Source organism: Eubalaena glacialis, chromosome 6 (assembly GCF_028564815.1).
Source record: "Eubalaena glacialis isolate mEubGla1 chromosome 6, mEubGla1.1.hap2.+ XY, whole genome shotgun sequence".
In the NCBI taxonomy this organism is placed as follows: domain Eukaryota; kingdom Metazoa; phylum Chordata; class Mammalia; order Artiodactyla; family Balaenidae; genus Eubalaena; species Eubalaena glacialis.
The window spans coordinates 59,440,967-59,451,386 of record NC_083721.1 but is presented as its reverse complement, the minus strand read 5'-3'; the positions used below and the strand labels follow the sequence as shown (position 1 = coordinate 59,451,386).

Genomic DNA, 10,420 nt, shown 5'->3' with positions numbered 1-10,420 from the left:
TTTATTTCTTATCTCTTCAAAGTCTGTTTGCAAGAAAGGATATGATAAATTAATTTATGCTAAGATATGAATGGTTTAACAAGTGCCATCACTTTGAGAGAAATGGGTATTTAAAAAAAGATTTTCTATTTTATGTTTATTATCAGCGAGTCAATATAGAACACTTGTAATGATCAGTTACATGTGGATACCAACAGTTTTTTCATTAAATACAGAGCACCAGTCTTTTCTGGTCAATTTTGATTTTCTCCAAACAAGAAAACCAAACATAATACAATTTCAGGAGATGGTAATACCATCAGCATGATCCATCCAAATTGCAAAAATGGCAATACTTAACTTAAAATCATGTAAATTATTTGACCATTTCATAAAACTTCTTGTTGGCCTTCTGAAAACTTTTCAAGTATAAAAAGATCTCAAAATATGTGTGATAACATTGAATTACAAAATCCACTTTGGAAAACTAGGGAGTTATTTTTCGATTTTGGCTTTAAGATTTTTCAAAATCTGTTAAAAAAGAAATAAAGAGGAAAGTGTGTTGAGAGAGGTGAAGAAAAAGAAGCTTCCAGTTGATAGACTTAACATGTCTGAAAATATTTCAGTAATGTAAAGGAAAAACTTCAAGAGCAAGAATATATTACAATTAAGAGCGTTTCAGCAAGATTAAGAGATGGGCAGTTCTTGTATTAACTGCTCCCATAGGAGAGAGGTCTTCCTGAAGAATACCAGTTTATAGAATCCTCAGTAAGATAGAGCTGGCTATCTCCAGTGATTTATCTTTCACTAAAACAATACTTTTTCTAAAAGCTCATCCACTCCATCATTTAGATATCCAATTTTTAGGACGTGTTAAACACTGGCTACTCCATCTGCCATTCTTAAGTCTCCTTGGGAGTCTCTCAGCAGAGTTAAATTATTATTGTCCTTTAATTGATTAAAATATTCTGTGTTCTTCAAGGTATCATCATGTTTTTTAAATATATAGGTTAATTCTCCTTTAAATTCTTTGAGAACACATTTTCATCAAAATCCATGAATGAACACTACTTTGACATTTGGATGATAAACACCAGCTTGATGGATAACGTCCTTAAGTACATCACCATTATTGGTCGAAAATATGAACATAGGGATATGGTGTGGTTAGAGTTTCTCAAATAAATTCTTATATCCCTCCTTTAGCATAACATCAGTTTCTTCCACAATTCTTTTAAATTTAGCTTTTGATAAAGGTTATTCGACAAGGAGACTCTGTGACTTAGCATACCATTCTACCATAAAAGGGTACTTCTATGGTAAAAACAAGATCAACTTCGATAGCATTGTCTTTTTCCTTGAGTTGCAATAACATTTTTTGACATTCATTTGTAACCAGCTTACAGTTCTCAATAATATTATGACATGTTAGGCATCTTTCCCTTTGTAGGAAAATCTACTTACTGTCATATAAAAGTCCATGATTATCTGGTTTGGCAGCTCCTCTTTTGACAACATCACAGATAATTTCTGGTACTCTTATAGGGTTCTTGCGGCAAACAACTTTTCTAAAATTCTGGCACGATTTTTACATGTACAGACTTTATATTGAGTAACCAATCTTCCTTAAGACACTCTGAGTTCTGCCCTTAATTTTGTCCTAGAACAAAGGCATAGGGTGGCAAGCAATAATCATAGATGCGGGGCTTGGACACAGAGATCTCACTGATCTTGGTCTTCTGCCCCAACTTTTTCTTCAAGGGGAATATATACTGGGTCAGCATCACCTCTTCCATCAGGATGCAAATACTGGCACCAGCTACTGTGTCCACTCTTGCCATGATCACTTAGTCCATAAATGGGAACCCCTTATGGTCTTCCTAACAAAGATGACATTTACGAGCTTTGGAAGTGTGGGGCTTGTGTACTAACTGTGAAGAACATGGAGCCCCCAGAAATTGGTATTTTAACAGAGGATAGAATTTTAAATCAGAGGAATAAATCTTTAATTTGAGGCTGACCTAATGAGGAATTAGGTGACAGAATGGGAGCAGAACAGTGTTTTAGATAAAAGGAAAATGGAAAGAGATGTGATCTGAGACATATAAGATTTTAGAATTTGAAGATAAGAATGGTGAGTTTAGAGAATCAGCATCCTGGCCAACAAGGAACAGAGCGACTGAAGAGATTACGGTGCAGCCTGACACAGGGCCCAGCATCATTGTAGGTCCTGGCATTGCTGTGTCCCTGCCATTGACCCTCAACTCCTCAACTCTAGCTTCTCCATCACCCTCTGCCTATGGAAAGTAGAAGGGGTTGTTATGAAATTATTAGGCACAACTACCAGGAACTTGAGGAGAAACAGCCAGGACCAGGGACAGGATAAGAAATGCACTTGTAAGATTTAAGAAGAATATGTAAATTCTGAAGAATATGGGATGCAAGGTCAAAGAACAGAATAAAGACCTCATGTGAGATCGATAAGAGGTACTCTGAGGCGTGTGTGTGTGTGTGTGTGTGTGTGTGTTTGTACGCACATGTGGTGACAGTGAACTTGATGATTTTGGTAATGGGATAAATTGGAGGCTTAGGGACCCATGGAGACTCATATCATTTTTCTGCTTGCCTAACTTAGACAAACTGATTTCAATGTGGCTTTAGGCTCCACTGGGCCAGATGGATGGCAGGAAAAACCAGAAAGAAAAAAGTAATTAAGCTTCAATTTTCTGCTCCATGGCCTGATCACCTGTGTCAGGATGAAAATGTGTCCCAGGATGTTATTAACCTCATACATTTTGGGTATTTAGAAGTTCAGATTTGGTATCCCCATTTCATAGATGGTTATAGTAAAATATGCATTACTGTTCTAGACTGTAGGAAATATGGAAGCTGAACTAGGATTAGATTCCAACATTCTTGAATCGCAGCCAAGACCTCTTCAAGTTAATAAATAACAAAATAACAACAAAAGAATATATTAAAACATACACTAATAAGTTTACTGTAAATGCAATGTACTCAGAATCTTCTTGTGACATCCAAATATATATGAGCTATACAAAATGCATGTATAAGCAAATATCCCATAGAATGTGTTCCTAAATAGCAAGGGCCCTAGAAACACTGCTAGTGGGCTTATTTCACTAGAAATCCATCCATTATCATTCTTTTTTTCCCTCTGAACATTTCATAAATCTATTGAAATAAACATATTGGAAGAAAAAAATCCCATTACCAATGCCTGACACGAATCTTGCCAAATGCGTCATCTAATATTGGATGTCATATTGCAGTCCAATCCAATGAGTAGAAACATGTTTCAAAAACAGTTTGGGACTGAGCAATCAATATTAACTTGTTGGATCCTAATGTGTTTTTGTGAATGATTATAAATAGAGCAACTCACTGTGGGGAATTTTTTCTCTAAGCTTATGGATGAAAAATGGCAAATGGTTAACAAGATCTTCTTGCATAAATAAAAATGTGGGTTTTCACTGCCAGGAAAAAGAATTGTTTGCTGGGTTTTAGAGTCCCTTCCTAGATTCCACAATTTCTAAGGCTATTTTTATGGTAAGAATGATAAAGAGATGTCTGAGGATAGATGAAGTTTTCAAGTGGGGAAGGACAGAAAATGTGAAGGATTACAATAGTTCATTTCATTATGAAATCTATTGAAAAGACCAAGAATATACTTGTGTAAATTAGGAAACACTTTCAAGCAAGACACTTTCAATTTTCTAGTTTCTGGGGCAAAAAGTACCTTGGGTGGCCTCTATGCTTCATATTGATGTGATGCACGGGATAAAAAGGATTTTATTCTGGGCACACATGCTATTGTAATAACAATTTAAATAAAACAAATAAATAAAAAGCTCAAAACTTTCAATTAAACAGATCATTTCTTTTCACTGTGTGTGTGTGTGTTTTCTTCCTTGCCCAAATGTACACATACCTTTTCAATCATTCGACAAATATTTGCTGAGCACCTACTGTTACCTGCCACTATTACAGATGTTAGAATACTACAGTGAACAACAGAAAAAGGTTTAGGTCCCTGTTCTTGTGTATCTTACATTCTAGTATAATTTCAATAGACAATCAAATAATTCAAATAAACAAAGGAAAACATCAGATGCTAATTAAAATATGGGATAATTTATATGCAATCATAGCATAAATTTAAGTTGGAGTTCAGCTTTTTCCTATAACATTGTCCAATAAATTTTTATCCCCATTGTTACATGATCTACCTTCCTTGTAACCAAGAAGTATTAATTCATTTATTGATTCAACAATATTTGTTGAGCACCAACTCAATACCATGCACTATCTCAGGCACTGTGGATACAGGTAAACAAACAAAAAAACACTCTCATGGAACTTTCTTGTATTATAGTATCAAGAATAAAGGGTGACAACTAGTGTAGGTAGAGTTTCAGCATAGTTTATTATAAACAACTCAATTTTATGTTAACATCAATTTTATGTTTAACATAGGATAAATGTTAATCTATTAAGTATGAACTTTCATCCCCAGTCTAATGCTTTTTATTATCAATTAATATCTGATTGGTAAAAAATTCCCAGCTTCTACCCTTTTCTATGTAGCTTAGAACATTTTGGCTATTGTTTTGTTTGGCTTCATAATATCCATTGAGTTATTATCTCATCCTACCCTCAACTCATACACACAGATTTTGGAATTATTATAAATAACACTATAAATATTTACTCCCCGTCCCATCCCTGTATGCCCATTCAAAAGCAAACGCTGTTCTGAATGTTGTCTATTATTCACTTACTTATATATATTTTAAATTTTTATCACTTATTATGCCTAAGCCATATAGTGTTTGGTTGTACTTGCTTTTAATCCTAGAGATTATCATACTAAGTGAAGTAAGCCAGCCAAACATCAGAGAAAGACAAACATCATATGATATAGCTTATATGTGGAATCTAAAAAAATGATACTAGTGAACTTATTTACAAAACAGAAATAGACTTACAGATGTAGAAAACAAACTTATGGTTACCAAAGGGGAGGAGAGGGGAAGGATAAATTAAGTGTTTGGGATTAAAATATACACACTACTATATATAAAATAGATAACCAACAAGAACCTACTGAATAGCACAGGGAACTATATTCAATATCTCATAAAAAATATGAATGTAAAAAAAGAATATATATTTATATATACATATAACTGAATCACTTTGCTGTACACCTGAAGCTAACACAACATTATAAATCAACTTTATTTCAATAAAAATTTTAAAAAATTTTTAAATTTTAAAAAATAAAATTTACTTTAAAATATCATTCCATATATTGTCACTTGGCATTTACTTTTTTGACTCAATGCAGTGTTATTAAGATTCATTCATGCTGTCATACGTGGCTGCCATTCACTCATTTTTCATTGCTCCATAGTATTTTATATGACTATATTACAGTTTATTTATCCACCCTCCTAACTATGACCATTTAGATAATTTACAGTTTTTTTGTTATTATGAGTAGTGTTTTCCCCCCAACATTTGTGTACATATCTCCTGGACACATGTAATAATTTGTTTTTGGGGGGGTATTTATCTAGGAGTAGAAGTGTTGAATTGTCTGCTATGAAACTCTTCAGCTATAAAACATAATGCCTAAGTGGTGGAAAGAGATGGTACCAATTAATACCCTCACCAGCAACATATAACAAATTATATTGATCTACATCCTATATAACACTTGGCAATTCCAGACTTGTTAATTTTTGTAAGTTGATTATGTGTTAAATGACTTCCTGAATTTAGTCTTCACTGGCATGTCCTGATTGTTAGAGAGGCTGAGAATCTCTAGATGTTTTCTAGCTACTTGTGTTTCATCTTTTGTGATGTGCTTATTTGTTCATTTCCTACTGCTTTTTGTCTTTTTAAAACTTGGTTTGTAGGCATTCTTTATATATTCTTGATATAAAGTTTTGATCCTTTGCTAACTATATATTCTTGATCCTTTTTCAAATATGTGTGGCAAATATCTTCTCCCAGATTATAGTTTGCCTTTTTTAAAACTGTCTTTAAGGAGTCTTTTGATGAAAAAAATTTTCTTAATATTATTGTATTCTAATTTTTCAATTGTTTTTATGGCTAGTGCCTTAGGTCTCTTCTTTAAGCCCTTTCTTACCCCAAAGCCAGGAAGAAGTTCACCCTAATTTTATTACATGTTTTAATACTTAGCTTTTTGACACAAATATCTTAAACTACATGGAGTTTATTTTTGTGTACTGTGCATGGTGGGAGTGCATTTTAACATGTTTTTCTTATAAAAAAATCAATGTTCCTGGGTCCACTTGCTGAACAGTCTCTTCTTTTTACAGTACTCGGCATGCCACCTTTGACATACATCTAGGTTACACTGCCTTATGGATCTCTTTGTGTGCTCTCTCTTCCGATACTGCCTTTTCATTCCTGTATTTGGGTACTGAGTTCATGGGTGTCTATTATATTATCAACGTATTTGTTGAGAGAAATGTGTTACATTAAATTATAGAGCGTCATGCCCAGACTGAGAATGAAACTGTGTCATGAATTAAAGATTGTGATTAATCTAAATCTGTGAACCTGAGGTCCATAAAAGAGATAAAATCAATAAATTATGCTCAAAGAGCGATATTACACAGGTTCCTTTTCTCTCCTTGATTTATTTCCTAAGGACAAGTTCCCAGCAGTGAGATGACTGACTGAGCCAGTGGGTATAAAAGACTTTTAGAGGTTTTCAATGTACAACTTAAATGCTTTTTAAAAGGGACATACACATTTACTCTGTGGCAAAGGGCCCGGGAGTTAAATTCAGAAGTCCTGCACCTGTGGCATCCAGGTTTCTCTTCGCTTTAGCCACATCCTTTGCTGCTTCCCACCATGCTGATCTTTGTCTTGTACCATTAAGAGGCAGTATATTTCCTTTTCAAATCCTGTCAATACCTGCTAAAGCAGCATCAGCAGACCCTGCTGCTACTTGGTCAGATGACAAGTAACAAACCATTTCTGTGCCTCACACTGGGCTCTCTCTTTTCCTTTTTTTTTAGTGATATGCATATTCTAGCTAGTTCCCTCTTTCCCCAGATCTACTGATAGTTTGCTTTTTTATCTCCACTTTACTCAGATGTTGCCTCCCTCAGTAAGGCCTTTCAAGACCACCCTATTTAGAAGGGCAGTGCCCCCTCACCCTTGATTCTCACTGTCTCCCTTCTCTGCTTTATTTTTTCTGTATCACTTATCACTGTTTGTCTGTCTCTCTTCCACCAGATTTTGGAACTTAGGTCTGTTTTGTTTACAGATATATCCCTAGCAACTACAACAATGCTTTAAACATTGTCAATGCCTTGTAAATATTTGTTAATATGGTTATAAACAAAGCACACAGTAGCTGTTCAATATATGTGTTGGGTAAATGAATGAGGCCCAGAGTACTCCAAGGGACTCACAGTTACACTTACAGTATTTGGCATCTTTCCCACTGGAGGTCCAGGAGTAGTTGAAGCCTCGGGTAGTCAGGTCGTAATTGCTGGCTGAAAGACAAAATTTTCAGAATTCCACCTTCTTATAAGGCTGTAATTTAATTTTACTTTGATGTGCTGAATTTTTAAACTATATGACTTTGGGGAAATCTGAAATTGAAAATACGCTTTGCTACACAGGAACACTAGCTGGCATAATAAGCAGAAGTCTGTAGTTTATGTTTAATGCCAACTTGTCACTGATTTTCTTTCTTTTTCTGTTCTTGTCACCAACTCAGATCACTGGGAGTATTGTCAAGATTACTTTAATATTACCTTAAAAATCCCATGACAAATGAAAAATACAATATAATAACAAATCACCAACCTGTATTTTTAAGATTACAGTGATTGGCATATCAATATAGAGTCACCAGATTATAACTTGCCACAGAGTAACTCAAAACCAAAATATCAACATCAAATGAAAAAATATAGCATTTTGCCCAAACCTCAATATTATCATAGCTGTAGTGTTGTGTTGTCTCTTTTGAGTCACATGAGGAAAGCCTTGCTATACTCACTTTGAGCACTTGGAGGGGTGACGTTTGGAGTCGATGTAGTCACATCTACAAGGGCTGTTGAAGATGGAGCTGGATAATCTACTTTGAAAAAAAATTCCCAAATTGTCATAGGTATTTACTTTCACATGTTTAAATATGCCACTATGCTTAACAAGGGTGGCACGTAGAGCATGGAGTGTTAGAGTTGGAAAGAATCTTAGTGAATACATACTCTAATGGCTTCATTTTATAAATTATGAAACTGAGTTCAAAAGTTCTATGCTTGTGGTTACATACCCAATATTCACACTTGCAAAATATATTGTTTTAGCGTCTACTGTGTGCAAGACTATTCGACATGCAATGAACAATGAAGACAAGGTCCTCACCCTCATGGAACTTATCTTGTAGTGAATCTTCACAACTGTATATAATATTTTCACATACTAAATATGGTTTCATGTTTACTTCAATTCTTAACTTTCAAAATCATCTCCATCTATATAAGCCATCATATTTCCCATTCTCCTCCTCCCTCCCTTCCCCCCAAAATGAAAGACTAATTCATATTCATTTGAAAATATCTCTGGATATAAAGCAAGGTAGATTGAAGAAGAAAAACACCCTACCACAGCACATTGAAACATGTTTATGTCTCTAGGGAAGACAAATCTTTAATAGATTTTTTATTTATATGTATTTCTCCTTTGTTCCAAAACATGTTCATGGTGGCTTACATAAATATGCAAGTGCAAGAAGATAAAAGAAGTGGATAGAAAGAGAAAACAAGGGCAAGGAAAAATAAAGTTAGAAAAAGAATGTTGAGTTTTGTTGAAACCTGACTGGGAATATTACATAAAATGCATTTCTCTTTTTTTTTTTTTCCTTTTTTTTTTTTTTTGCAAGGGCTTTCTCTAGTTGTGGCAAGTGGGGGCCACTCTTCATCACAGTGCGCGGGCCTCTCACTATCGCGGGCTCTCTTGTTGCGGAGCACAGGCTCCAGACGCGCAGGCTCAGTAGCTGTGGCTCACGGGCCTAGTTGCTCCGCGGCATGTGGGATCTTCCCAGACCAGGGCTCGAACCCGTGTCCCCTGCATTGGCAGGCAGATTCTCAACCACTGCGCCACCAGGGAAGCCCTAAAATGCATTTCTTGATGTAGTGTTCTCTTAGTAGATATGGACTGCATATTTGGTCAGAACTTTCTAGTAACAATGCTAAGAAATAAAAAGTATATGTTATGCCATTGGACTTCCCTGGTGGCGCAGTGGTTTAGAATCTGCCTGCCAATGCAGGGGACACGGGTTCGATCCCTGGTTCGGGAAGATCCCACATGCCATGGAGCAACTAAGCCCGTGCGCCACAACTACTGAGCCTGCGCTCTACAGCCCATGAGCCACAACTACTGAGCCCACGCGTTGCAACTACTGAAGCCTGTGCGCCTAGAGCCCGTGCTCTGCAAAAAGAGAAGCCTCCGCAATGAAAAGCCCGTGCACCGCAACGAAGAGTAGCCCTTGCTCGCCACAACTAGAAAAAACCCGCACACAGCAACAAAGACCCAACGCAGCCAAAAATAAATAAAATTTTTAAAAAATCAAATATCTATAAATATATATATATATAAAAGTGTATGTTATGCCATTGATGAACATTATAAGATAAATACAGTCAAGTTTTAAGAGAAACACAGCTATTCTTTTTATTGTGATTAAAAAAATTTTCTCCCCAGTCTTTATAAAAAAGATACTGTAAAATGTGTACAATATTCTCAACAATATCCTTACAGTATGGCAGCCAATATGCTCATTCACCCTCAAGCTCTAGTTAGTAGTGAATAGCCTGGCAACTTCCCAGGTACCTCAATTCTGGGAAAGGGCATGCCTTAAATAGAAAACATGGGTAATCAAATCTCTGAAAGAAGTATATATAAGATAAATAAATAAATGGCATTGTGGTTCATAAGAAGCTCACATAAGAGATGACCAACAACAATCGTTTTGCAATGCAGCCTACCAATGAACACCAAAGACATACTACACACCAGCTCCATGAATACAGTTAGATACGGGGAGATGTGTTATAGGCTGCCTCACGTGATGCTGTATGAGGAACGAAAATGGGCAGCCAGCAGCAGGATGGGCAGTAAAAAGTCTTTTAAAGACAGGATATGCACAGCTTCATTTATGCAACAAATACTTATCGAGTTCCCACCATGTACTAGTATTGGAGACAAAGTGCAGAGAATGAGAGTTTTTGCCCCTGCCCTTATGGAGTATACAATTTAGTGAGAATAAAGGTCAATAAGGCAGATTACTGGCCGACCACCAAACTCAGTCCTCTTCTTTCTGGCACAGAGAAACTACACTTCCTAGCATCCTGTGCAGTTAGGT

At 35.8% G+C, this 10,420-nt stretch overlaps 1 pseudogene; it reads right to left on the bottom strand.

The window, feature by feature from the left end:
* Positions 1-733: 733 nt before the first annotated feature.
* Positions 734-1,835, bottom strand: LOC133093304 (cytosolic 5'-nucleotidase 3A-like; annotated as a pseudogene).
* Positions 1,836-10,420: the final 8,585 nt, after the last annotated feature.